We start from the raw sequence: 13,922 nt of genomic DNA, 5'->3' as shown, positions 1-13,922 counted from the left end.
TCTTCTAAAAGATTATATGTGTTTTGGTCAGTACAGCTACTATGAGCTTAGTTTTTTAAGAACAAGTATTAATAAACACATTGTTTCAATATTTATAGTTGTGAACAAATATCAAGTAGGCTACCAAATTCTTCGATAAATATAAAACACAAATACCATCGATCAATATTAGATATCACTGACATGAATTAGGCGATCACACTTCAATAAAATCACTAAGGGGTTTTATTAAAGGCACTACAAAGCCCATATTGGGGTATTTGAAGAAATCATTATTTTTGCGCATATGGTGATAGCCTATGGATAAAATGATACAAGAAACTTTTCATATTAAACAAAAAATAACTATTTCTTCAGAACCGATCCAAAGCTAAATAACTAGTTAATGGGACACGTATATCAAATAGACAATAGGTTATTGAATTACTGTATCACACATTTTTATCGCTCAAGTACAATAGGCCTAATTATAGAATACTAGCAGGTATCCCGTGCTTTGCACCGGGGAAAATTTCTTGTTTCAAAATATCTATAATCTCGTTATAATAATTATAATAATAATTTTTATTTCCATTAAGATGCGTACAAAAGAACAAAAAACAATATTATATAAAATAACATTAATTACACTGTATGAATAGTTAAGTGATACCAAAGTCTGTATATAGAAAATGTCCTGAAAAAAACAAAACAAAATATCACTTCTACAGACACAAACATCTGAAAGGAAATAATTAGGTACTCCTAATTAGGCAAAGGCCTATATGGGGGCCCCAGCATAAAGAAATAAACCAGAAACACGCTTATAATTTGTAGAAGAACAAAAAGATAATAATAAACTGAGGTAAACTCATGTATCATTTACATTAAAATATTAAATGTTTGATTTAATTCGTTATTTTGTGGTGACGGTGCTTGGTCGGGCTACAACTTACTAATTTTGTGTTGTCAATATTATTCAGAATCAGTCCTTTACTTAAATAATACATCATTGGAATCAACTGTAGATTTCGGAGTCTAAAAAAAATATTTCTATCAGGATTTAAGTTAATTTGTTGAAGAAGACTTCAACATCATTCGTTTTTAATAACCAGACTTTCAATTTAACCTTGAAGCTTACCATATTATTCAGCTGTTTCAACTCTAAGGATAACATGTTATACACTCTTGGTGAGATATATAGGTAGTGTCTTCGATAGATTTCTTTGTAGGGTCTGGGTGGAATCCAGTTCCCTGTCGATCTCAAGATATAAGTGCTACTAGCTGGATTAAGTTTTACCACTTCTAATGAAAAACATCATCAACACTTTATAGAAATATAGATATCTTAGTGGGAAAAACCCCCATTCTTTGAATAAGGGATATGAACTTGTCATACGGTGCTTCTTAGCTAAGGTCCTCATGACATATTTATGTCCTACAATAAGTGGTTTGATAGTGGAATAGCAAGCACCACCCCATACTGCTATTCCATATTGTAATCTGCTTTTTATCAGCGCGTAATATAGAGAGCGCAAAATATATTCAGGAAAGAGATAGCGGATGTGATATAACTTCCGACATATTGAATTGAGGTGATTTTTCAATTTATTAATATGCTGACACTGTTGTATATCGGTGAAGAAATAAAGTATTACGATTATTTGAACATTATTACTGATTTTATTTTTACTTTAAAGTCAAACCAATACATTGAACTCAAACGTTTTACTTAAGGCATGTTACACACACTTCACAGAGACAGAGTTCAGTACAGAGTCACCAGTGCCTTGCCAATCACACATATGATTATTTAGTCTATTTCATTGTCAAACAACACGCCCCCTCAATGAAATAACCCAAAAAAAAATTATCAATCAAAAAACAAAGTAAGTTATAGGAAAATTAACATAGTTCAAAACATCTTAATTATTAAAAAATATTATTTCTAAACTTGACAAAAAGTTCCTTTCCCAAGGGTTTTGTGAAAATGTCAGCAATCTGATCTGAGGATTTTAAATACTCAACTTGAATAACACCTTCAGAAATTTTCTCTCTTACAAAATGATACCTTATATCTACATGTTTCATTTTTTTATGATGCTCAGGATTATGAGCTATTTTGATAGCAGACTGATTGTCTTCAAACAACAAAATACAAGTTTTCTTATTTTCAACAACACAAAAATCAATTAAAATTCCTTTTATCCAACAAGCCTCGCTTGCAGCTTGGCTCAAAGCAACATACTCAGCTTCTGTGCTAGATAATGAAACACTCTGTTGCTTCTTGGTACACCAAGAAATAGTATTACCGAAAACCTTGAAGCAATAACCTGAGGTTGATCTTCTCTCTAAATCACCACCCCAGTTTGCATCTACATAGCCTACAATCATATCATCATTCAATTCTCTCTTATATACTAGCTCTAAATCTAAAGTACATTTTACATATCTCAATACACGTTTTAAATTTTTATACAACATTTCACTGGCACAACTTTGGAATCGACTCAAGAAAGATACAGTACAACACAAATCAGGTCTAGATCCTACAACAGCATACATAAGACAACCAATTAGTCTACGACATTTCTTTTCTATTTCTACAGACTCTGACTTATCTCTAGTCAATAATTCAAAGTTGAAATTTTTATCCATGGGAGTGTCCATTGGCTTACAATCCTGCATGTTGAACTTTTCCAATACATGTTTGAGATACTCCTTCTGACTAATAACAGTTACCCCCTTCTCAATATCTTGTTTGACATTAATTCCCAAGAAATTAGAAACTAAGCCCAAGTCTTTCATCTTGAAATTTTCTTGTAAGACTGATTTCAATCTTGAAACATCATTCTCATCTGAACCAAAAATAAGTATGTCATCTACATACAATAATAGAAATACCTTTTTACCCTCCACAATTTTAGAATACAAGCAATAATCATTTTTAGACCTAGTAAAATTGTTCATTTTCATTACAGAATCAAATTTAGAATTCCAATCTTTTGGAGATTTCTTCAGACCATAAATTGACTTCTTAAGTTTACAAACCTTATTCCTAAATCCTTCTACTCCCTCTGGTAATGACATATAAACGTCTTCTTTGATATCACCATTAAGGAAAGCATTTTTTACATCCATCTGATATACAGGAAACCCTAATTTATTTGCAACACTCATGAAAATCCGAAAAGTTGGCAATTTGGCCACAGGGGCATAAATGTCATTTAAATCTATGCTATCCTTTTGTTGAAACCCCCTAGCAACTAATCTAGCCTTGTACTGAATGTTACCCTTCTCATCATTTTTAATTTTAAATACCCATTTGCTATCAATAATTTCTTTGTTTTCTGGTACAGTATCTACCTCTGTCCAAGTATTATTCTCTTTCAAAGCATTTAGTTCAGTTTTTACTGCCTCCAACCACTTTACAGAATTGTTTGATTTCATAGCTTCAGAAAATGTAAGAGGCTCATCTACTTGTAGACTAAGATAACTGGTTTCATAGTCTTTCAACCACACTGGTTTTCTAATCACTCTTTTCTCTCTCCCTCTTATTTCATTATTTTCATCCATCATTTCTTCTCCACTTTCTTCATTTACTTCTACTTCATTGATTCCATCTTCAATATCATTTGTTTCAATCTCAATACCCTCAGCTTCACTTGAATCAGTTTCTTCTACTTCATTATTTTCAATTTCTTCAACTTCATTTATTTCAGTTTCTTGTACTCCATCATTTTCAATTTCTTCAAATACATTGTTTGGATCATTACTTTTTGCGATTCCCTCAATGTCAAAGCCTTGATTTATCTTGAATACTTTGGGGTCAGAATACTTTTCACCTTGGTTAGATTGCTCAACATTTGAAAAAATTACATCCCTAGAAACAATTATTTTCCTCTTATCAGCATCCCACAACCGATAACCATTTTGCAAATATCCTACAAACGTTAGCTTCTTGGTTCTACTGTCAAGTTTCTTAAGATTACCTGCAACATGACTGTTTGCTATACTTCCAAAAATCTGTAGTCTTGATAGATCTGGTTTTTTACCGTACCACTTTTCAGCTGGAGTACAATCAAGAGTACATGTTGGGCTTCTATTAACAATATAAGCTGCTGTCCTTACAGCCTCACCCCACATTTCCTTTTTCAATCCTGAATCAAACAAAAGTGCCCTAACCTTTTCTAGCAATGTCCTATTGATTCTTTCTGCCTTTCCATTTAATTCTGGAGTGTATGGAATGGTGAAATCCATGAAAATCCCTCTATTTTGACACCAATCCTTGATTTTATTACTAGAATATTCCCCACCATTATCACACCGAAATTTTGAAATTTTAGAATGCCATTTTGCCTCTACTTCAGCTACAAATTGTTTCATTATATCAAATACCTCACTTTTATTTTGAATAAGAAATACCATGACAAAATGTGTGAAATCATCTAGAAAAGTAACCATGTATCTTTTATTGTCCCAACTTACCGGGGTAATAGGCCCACAAACATCAGTATGTACTATTTCAAGGGGTCTTGTTGCCCTTTCCCTGACTGTTTTAAAAGGTTGCCTTGTTTGGCGAGCAGACAAGCATATTTCACATGGGTTTTTTGAGAAGTCATCAATTTTAGTTTTAATATTCATTCCCTCACTAAGATTTATGAGCTTTTTCATGTTATCTACACCAAGGTGGCCTAGCTTCCTATGCCATAATTCTACTTCATTAGACTCATTAGACTTGGGTGAAATAGTGCTAGTCATTACATGATGGACTGAATTTGAATTATGCATTTTCAAGTCAACTTCAAACAAACCATTCGAATTTTTTATGCCTTCCATAATGACTTCATTGTCTTTCAACACCTCAACCCTATTTCCACTAAATAAGACCTTACCATCGTTCTCAGTGATAGCACTTACAGATAACAAATTTTTAGAAAGTTCTGGAACATATAAAACATTATTTAAGTTGCATTTGTCTGATTTGATGTTTCCTACCTCAAGATTCACCTCAATTGATTCATTTTCCTTGGCTACTCCTACTTTACAACTAATTGGAATGGAACTATCAAATAGTGATTTAGATTTTACCATATGTGAAGTAGACCCTGAGTCAATTACGAAAGTGTCATAGTATTTTACATTAGAATTAGTAGTTAAAAAGGATACTTGGTTCTTCTTCTTATCATTCTGTTTTTTACGAAAGTAACAGTCTTTGTCTTCATGATTATTCTTCTTGCAAATACTACAGAATAGACCACTTTTCTGTTTCATTTTATTTCTGCATTCACGGGAAATATGTCCATAATTTTTGCATCTGTAGCACTGGATTTCCGATGTTTTGAATACCACTGGTTGCACAGAATCACCTTTATCAGTAGATAGTCTGCGTTCTTCATTCACCAACCGGGAGGTTAGGTTTGTGAGATTTCTGTCACAAATTGCGGTTGCTTCCCACGAAGTTTGAAAGTGGGTGTATTTCCTGGGCAGGGAGCTGAATATTTTGCCAATAACCATTTCGTCATCGATTTCGTGTCCAACAGATTTCAATTTATGGGTCAAATTTTCCAGAAGCAGTATGCAATGGAATACACAAATTAGGTCTAGCAGCGTCTTTAACATTAGATCGCAGCTCATAAGCTATTATGTTGGACTTTTCTGCATTTAGTTCTAAGGAATTTAATTTAAACCATGAGCTTAAAGATTGTAGATCTTCCGTGAGCATTTGAGCTAATTGGTCTTTTCTATCAGCACAGTAGCTCAGCGCGGTATCATCGGCAAATGCAGTTATGGCTCCATGGAGGTCACTGTTGCACAAGTCATTAATATAAACAAGAAATAACTCAGCGGAAAGTCCTGATCCCTGAGGTACACCGCAAGTAATAGACATTTTCTCACTAAGGGCTTCGCCAATTTTAACTTGTTGAGTTCTATTCCCCAGGAAACTTTTGAACCAGGCGTTGCACACATCCCTCACTCCGGCATTACACAATTTAGTGATTAATATATCATGTTTAACCGTATCGAACGCTTTTCGTATGTCAAGGAAGAGGCTAGCACACTTCTTGTTGTCATTTATGCCATTGTAAATTTCGGAAGTTAGTTTCAGCATAGCATCTTCAGTATTGCGACCTTTTTGGAAACCAAACTGGTTCTCACTATAAAAAACATTGTTTTGTTAAAAAATTGACCAACCTGATACGAACTAGTTTTTCCAGAATTTTAGCAAAGACAGATAATAGTGCTATCGGTCTGTAACTGTTTGGGTTTTCTCTATCCCTATTTTTGAAAATTGGAACAATTATGGCATTTTTTAGTTGATTGGGATATTTTCCTGAGGTCATACTAAGATTAGATAGATAACTCAGGATGGAGGATATTTTTTCAACCACGTCTTTTATCAAATCAATTCTCAAATTGTCAAAGCCAGGAGCCTTTCTTGACTTCATAGATTTTACAATAGTTTCTACTTCATGGCTCGATACAGGCATGAAAAACATAGATGAGAACACGGTATTTAGATGAAAACGGTAGGGGTCATGAAATATGTGCGCAGTAGCCAGCTAGCTAGATTGCGTCATCGCCACCAACCGAAGTTTTTAACACCTATTGGCAATTTATAAAACTTATTTGCTGAAAACAGATGATTGGATATAAAATGACGTCAGCTACACCGAAAATTTAGCACAAACATGCGCGTGACACCTACCGTCTTCTTCTATATACCGTGGATGAGAATGAGCGACTGCTCGTTGAAGGGACTTCATTTATGGAATGATCTGAGTTTTTTTGATTTGTGTGAGTAGTATTGGGTTTTTCTTGCGTTTTACTTGAAATTTTAACAAAGTGTTTATCCAATTCATTTGTAATTTCTATGTTTTCACTCAGCAACGCGCCTGTCATTGATTTTATTCGATTTACCTCTTTCTTTGTGTTCGTTTCGCCGATCAGATTATTAACGATTCTCCAGACTTCTTTCGCATTACCTCTTAAATTGGTTAAGGTTTTTTGAAAATAAATACATTTGGAGTTTTGAATATGAATTTTGATTTTATCGCGAAGTTTGCTGTATGTTTTAATAAGGCTTTCGTTATAAGGTTGTACTAATGTCTTTTTATGAAGATTATTTTTTTGTTTCTATACTACTTAGCAGCTGAGGAGTTAACCAGGGTTTATTTAGGGGTGTAGAATAATTCTTTTTTCGAACATTTACTTTACTGGAGTCCTCGATACAGCTATTGAAGATATACAAAAATTTCTCAAAAGCAATGTCTATGTCATTAATATTTTAGATACTAGACCAATCCGCCTCTGCTAGCTTATTATTTAGTAACTCTTTGTTGATTATTTTATATTCAGGGCTTATTTTCTTATTATATTTCAACTTTCCCGTGGTAATATACATATATACAACTCCAGTGTACAATGATCAGTGATTCCACTGTTCTGGATTTTAGCAAAAGGATTAAAATTATATTTCGATTGGGAATACCGGATGAAAATATGATCAATGCAAGAACAAGAGTTGAATGAAACACGTGTTGGTTCATTTACATAGGAGTTGAAGCCAAAGCTTGCCATGATATATCTATATTCATCGGTTTGAAAATTGGAGTTAAGTAGGTCGATGTTCACATCGCCAGTAACAATGATAGTCTCGTCTCCTAGTGTTTCTAACGTTGCTTTTATTTCATCACAGTAAGTAGCGATTGATATTGAATGAATTCTATACAGTGCAATCAGAGTGATTGTCGTATTATTGATGACTAGGCTCACTTTCAGAGCGTCAGCGGAAACCAGCGCTATCTTATCGGCTGATGCTTCAAAATGATCTCTAACATAAACTGAAACTCCACCTGATCTGTAGCTGTCATTACAATTCAAAAAACAATTATATCCTTCTATAGGGTCTTGACCTGTTTCTTCGCTGTATATCCAAGTTTCCGTTAATACTATACAAATCGGTTTTATTGGGTATTTTTCTAGCTCATTGGTGAATAAATCGAGATTTTCCCGCATGCTCCTTATATTTTGAGTTAAACAGAGAAATGTATTTTCATTAATCATGCTTGGCATTTGGCTGGAGTACTGAAGAGAATGCAAAGCCCATATAAATATTTACATATTAGCTTCGTATAGTTATTAGATTTTTCAACCAAAATCACAATGAGGATATTAATATTTTCATCATGTATGTGAAAGGCTTGAAGTTCTAAAATATACTTACTAAGTCTAAAATATACGTCTACTAAATCTACGAATTCTACTACTACTCCAAATACTTGTAATAAGTCTACAAATATATTCAATGAGGAAATAATTTAAATGTTTTGATACTTATTAAAGTCATATGAAATAGAAAGAAAAGAATCTAGTTACAATGTGTAGACTAACACGAGAAATCGTGGATTTTTTTGAATATTAAATTCTTCACTCTATAAAAAAGGATGATGAATACTTAAAAGTTGATAATACGTTTCTACTTCTGCTCAGTCTCTTCTAATACCGGTACTTCCTCATTTGATTTCGCATCTGCAGCTTTGTCTTGTTGTGCCAACTTATTCACTTCCACGATTGTTCCGAAGGTTACCGCCGGGTGCACAGGTTGAGATAGCTTTTCCAAGTCCTTGAGTGTTTCCAAAGTTACCACCGGTTTTCCATCCGTTTTCCTCATCAGTATTTTTCCATTTCTTATCCACAGGTACTTGTATCCTTGTTCCATCTTAGCAACTCTCGCCATTGCCAGCACCTTCCTTCTTTCAGGAGACAGGCTCTCGTTCAGGTACAACGGGATGTCGGTCGGTAGGTTGAGATGACGTGTGGAAAAGTCACGCTTGACTCTTTGTCTGCGTAGAAGCTCATCCTTATCGATCTTCCGTGTCAGCTTGATTATGATGGGAGGTGTTTTGTCTGCCATTCGGGTAGGTAAGCGGTGACAATTGTCAATCTGTTGGTCGGTGATTTCATGCCCTAGAGCCTTTCTGACTGATTTCACTACTTCTAGGAGATTTTCGCTTTTTTCTTGTGGGAAGTTATGCAGCTCAAAACAGTTGGATCTAGAGTACTGCTGCATTTCGGAGATTGCTCGGTGGAGATTTTCATTCTCTTTCTTCAACGCTTTAATCTCTGTATCCTGTGTATCAATTCTTTGAAAACACATTGTCATTTGCACTCGTTGGAGTTTAAGCTGCTCCAGAATACTCTCAACATCCGTGTGACACCTCTCGATGGAAGTTCCGAGGTCCATTTCCATTCTTTCAAAGTTGTTGCTCAAGTCTGCGATCATTGTTGCTAGTTGTCCAGTGACCAATGATCCAGAGTGACCTCTTCGGGCTTCGAGGGTGGTTCATGAGACAGGCTCTGTCTCCTTTCCTGAGTACAATCAGCACACCGCCATTTTTTCTTACTGTAGGTTAGATATTTAACTTCCGCGACTTTCATGTTGACGCAACTACCATGAAACTTACTATCACATTCACTGCATTCAACTTCGACATCATTCCCAACTCTAAGAGGCTTACTGCACACTTTGCACGACATATTCACTTTTATAATATTCAGTTTTAAGAGAATATGAATCGAACTCCGATTATAAACAATAAATTCTAAACGAGTAGAAAGAAATAACTTGAAATGGTTAACAACACAGCTCTGTCATTTACTGATAAGGGAGCGCCGAACAAACACAACCGCTTCGCTTGACTGCTCGTCATCGACTTATGACTTGGTGACTGATCGACTCGACTTGATGTCATGTCCAGGAAACATAAAAAATAAAATACTTATTTATTATTTTGTCAAAATTACAAGGATAATCCTCTTCAGAGTTGAAATTTTCAAAAAAAAAGAGTTTGATTCCAATAATACGGCTGAAACACTTCCCGTTCAGACACCCATCTCAAATGACTGTGTGAAACCAGGCACCGCAGCCGTAGGTTAACCTTCTAGTCGTGCCCCTTAATTAGTTAATTTATTATTAAATTTGCAGAATGTTATTGTTTATTGTCATTACAATAGTATCCAAGGGATACTTATGAATGCAGAGAGCACTTGTGTAATGCAAAGTCAATTAATGGATCTTAATTAGAGAAAACTTGCAATTCGGTATAGTAGAAAGTAACGTTTGGTTATTATTTGATATAAAGTGAACAAAAAATCATAGAGATTAATACTATGATAGATCTTACATGCAACACTACCAGGAAGAAATTGGAAGGTCATTAGGGTAGTTTTTACTAATAGTGATGCATACTAGTATAGATCCTAACTACATAAAACACAACTAAAAACATGAAAAATATAATTTATAGAAAATATAAATTATAAGATCATATATATTCACTTTTAGGGGAGGTTTAGTGTCCCTGGGATTACATCTAGTTTATTGGTTTCACTTTCACTGTCATCCTACTCAAGATCAGTATTCTTATCTTGCACTAACTTATGAACTTATAAATTATTCTTATATCTTCAGCATCACTAATGTCATTGAAATTGGGATCTAAGTTAGAAGTCAATTTGTACATTCTTCAAAGTCTCTTTCCAAAACTTAAGTATTGACTGCTTGAATTCAATCACTATAAATGTACATTTGAAAAAATTAAAAATTAAAGTTCGTCGTGAACCAAAAGCGTCTAGAAGGTTAAATGCTGATGGCCTGACTGCAACTCAGTGTACAATCTTTGAGTCTTGTCCACATCTAGGCCTGATAGAAATTTATTTGCTTCTAACCACATTCCATGAACATCAAACTCATAAGCTTCCCTATGAACATGGGTCGGATTTAGGCCAAAAGTGTTTAAGATTGTATCATTAACAAACTTCAGCACTCTATCCTCAAAATCAGAGTCAATCAACAACCAACTTATCCAGTATTTTTATATTTTCAGACATTTCTGGGCTTAGAAAAAATTAAAAAGGGCAAAGCACGCCTGTTATAGATGTCATGAAAAAGTGTACTGTAACGACTAGTTATTCCTAATCACAAATATTAATAAACAGAGATCATGGGTACCGTAGGCCTAACGTTCTGCATCGTGTCTACTATGTTTTTCTGTTATTTGTGCTGCGTTCGTTATAAAATTTCTTTTTTCTTTTGAACTTTTTTATCGGCCCATATTTTGGTGCTTCTATGAACTTGTGAGCCGAAATCAGTTTTACCTGTGTTAATCGTTGCTACGTACTAGGCCACACTAAAGGTTAGGTTTTGTTTGAACTTGTCAGCTTCACTTGAACTTTTCTATTTTTTTCTGACTGAGTAAAGTTTTAATCTTTCTTCAACCTTTTAGCACTTGTTAGTTCTTGAATTTAGATTTTTTCTTTTTCGAATCTACCGTTTTAGTTGAAATGAAGCCAAAACTGAAAGCAGGAAATACGCCAGTGACCAAACAAAATTATTCATCTTGTGGAAAATGTAGAAACCCAGTTCTAAGTACTGAAGGAGGTTTAATTTGCGAAGGTCTTTGTGAAAAATGGTTCCATATTAGATGCGTTAATATTCCACACAGTAATTATAAAAAGATTGAAACACTCGGCGGAGCTCTCATATATGGTACCGGTACTGTCCTGAATGTAAAGTTAGAATAGCCAACCTGATCAAAGAAAATAAATATAAAACTAACAAAATTGAAAAAACTGAAGATGAGAAAATAGAAAATGAGACTCTCTCTGAAATACTCGATGTTATCGGAAAGGATAGCGGAAATCTCGCAACACTAACAGGTAGAGTTAGAGTGCTGAAAGAGGGTAATGTAAACAAAACTCTATACAATTAATTGCAGAATGACAAAAATCAAGAGCAGTTGCCCTTAAATTTGACTCAACAAGATTTGTTGCAAAATTAGACACCTTCTTTAACAAGAAGTGATAAGAATAATGACAATTCAGTTATTGAAATACATGACCTAATTCAAATGAAATGTAATGGAATTCAAAATGGACAAAAGACTGATAGTTAGCAACAAACTGTGATAATTTAAATGTGAATGTATGTGATAACTTTTATGTAAATGACTGTTATGTTGATAGAGGTCAGAAGGCGAAGGACAGCTATGCTGAAGTGGTTGTTGCATCAGGTAAAAGAACAAAAGAAATTCAAAAAAATTCAAACAATAAAGAACTTAGGAGCAAAGGAAATAAAACCTCAAATGCTAAGCCCCTGCTGGTTGGTTCAAACAATAAACAGCAAGACACCGAATTAATATCGGGTTTCACTGGGGATAAGAGAGCATGGCATCATCTTGGGATGGTGAAAAGAAAGGAGGCACGACTGTTGATACTGTAAAAATATGTTTAAAAACAACTTTTCCAGGGTTGAAATTTGTTCTTGGAAGTCTGGAAAGTAAGAGTACAGCATACTGCAGTTTCAAGTTGGGTGTAGACTTTGAACAAAAGGAGCTTATTTTAGATCACACAAAATGGCACAAATATGTGACAGTGAGGCGTTTTTTATTCAAACACCCCTCAAGGAAAATACGGAAATAGATTGGAATTGTAACCATGGTAGGCTATAGGCCAGATAACCAAATTGACTGTTATAACTTAAATGTTCAGTGCATTAGGACAAAGATGGACCTTCTTGAAATTTTCTTTGAAGAAATACTCCCAGACATTTTTTGTGTAAACGAACACTGGCTGTATTAAAGAAGTAGCTGAGTTTTATGAAACTATTCTGAATCTCAATATGACAAGCTCCTATTTCAGGCAGTTGTGGAAAAATGGCGGGTCAGCTATATATGTGAGGAACAACATTAGATTCAATCCTTTGGTAAAATTAGATGAATTCTGTAGCGAGTTGGTACTGGAAGTAGCAGCTGTGGATTTGTTGGACTATTCAATGATAGTTGTATCAGTCTATCGTTCACCAGATAGTGATTTCAAGCAGCATTTTGAGAGATGCCTTGTTCACTTATGTAAGAGGAATAAAAAAACTTGCTGTTTGTGGCGACTTCAATGTTCATCTTGAATGTAAAACAAGGGAGAATTTAAATTTTACTTGCTTACTTAGGAGCTTTGGGCTTTTCATACCACATCAAACCCCAACCAGAGGAGATGCCTGCTTAGACGTGATAGCAACAAATTTAGACTTGTGGGAACACAAAACAAATGTTGTTGAACCAATGATTTCTGACCACAGTGCAGTAGTTTTTGAAGTAATTGGACAGCAAAACATACATAGTAAAGAGGAAACATGGACAAACAACTACTTGTTTCACAAGAGAATTGTCAGCGATGACCGCATAACCCAATTTCGAAAAGAACTTGAAAAACTGAATTGGGCTCAATATTTGAAAATATTAGTCCTAAATAGCAATTTGACACATTGATTCTAGCATACATTAACAAATTCAATGATATGTTTCCCCAATCTATAACCAAAGCTCAAAAGACATACGAAACAAACTATTCTCAGAAATAAGTCATGGTTCAATGAACGTCTACAGGACTTGAAGGGTAATGTAGTTCTAATGCATTCACACTACAAAGCAGCAAATGCACCTGTGGAGAGAAAAATTTTCTTCACAGCATACTCTAACCTAAACAAAGCTTACCGTAAAGCAGTAAATGCTGCTAAGAAAAAGTCTATTTAGGAAAGAATAAAGTCAGCCCCAAATCAATGCAAGACTGCTTGGGAAACAATTAGGCTAACAGTCATCGACCCAAAAGACCAGGAGTTAAACCACCACTGGATCCTGACAAGTTCAATGATTTTTTCATCACCACAGTTAAAGACATTGTTGCTAGTTTACCGGCTGTAAACATCAATCATCCTACTCCAAATATCAGAGCAACCAATACCAGGTTAGACAAATGGAAGGAGATAAGCCATGTACAGATTATAAAAATGGTGAATAGCTTCAAGAGTTCAAGAGCTCAAGATGTCCATGGAATATCTTGTACAGTTCTTAAGAAGACAATTGAGCATATTGTTGAGCCCATGACAG

At 34.6% G+C, this 13,922-nt stretch overlaps 1 protein-coding gene across 3 annotated transcripts in view; it reads right to left on the bottom strand.

The window, feature by feature from the left end:
- The window catches only part of LOC111050161 (vesicle-trafficking protein SEC22a), a 66,533-nt gene that overhangs the window by 50,325 nt on the left and 2,286 nt on the right, over positions 1-13,922 (bottom strand). The window lies entirely within an intron of this gene.

This window comes from Nilaparvata lugens, chromosome 1 (genome assembly GCF_014356525.2).
Source record: "Nilaparvata lugens isolate BPH chromosome 1, ASM1435652v1, whole genome shotgun sequence".
In the NCBI taxonomy this organism is placed as follows: domain Eukaryota; kingdom Metazoa; phylum Arthropoda; class Insecta; order Hemiptera; family Delphacidae; genus Nilaparvata; species Nilaparvata lugens.
Note: the sequence above shows the minus strand (reverse complement) of the source record. Positions and strands in the feature narration are given on the sequence as shown.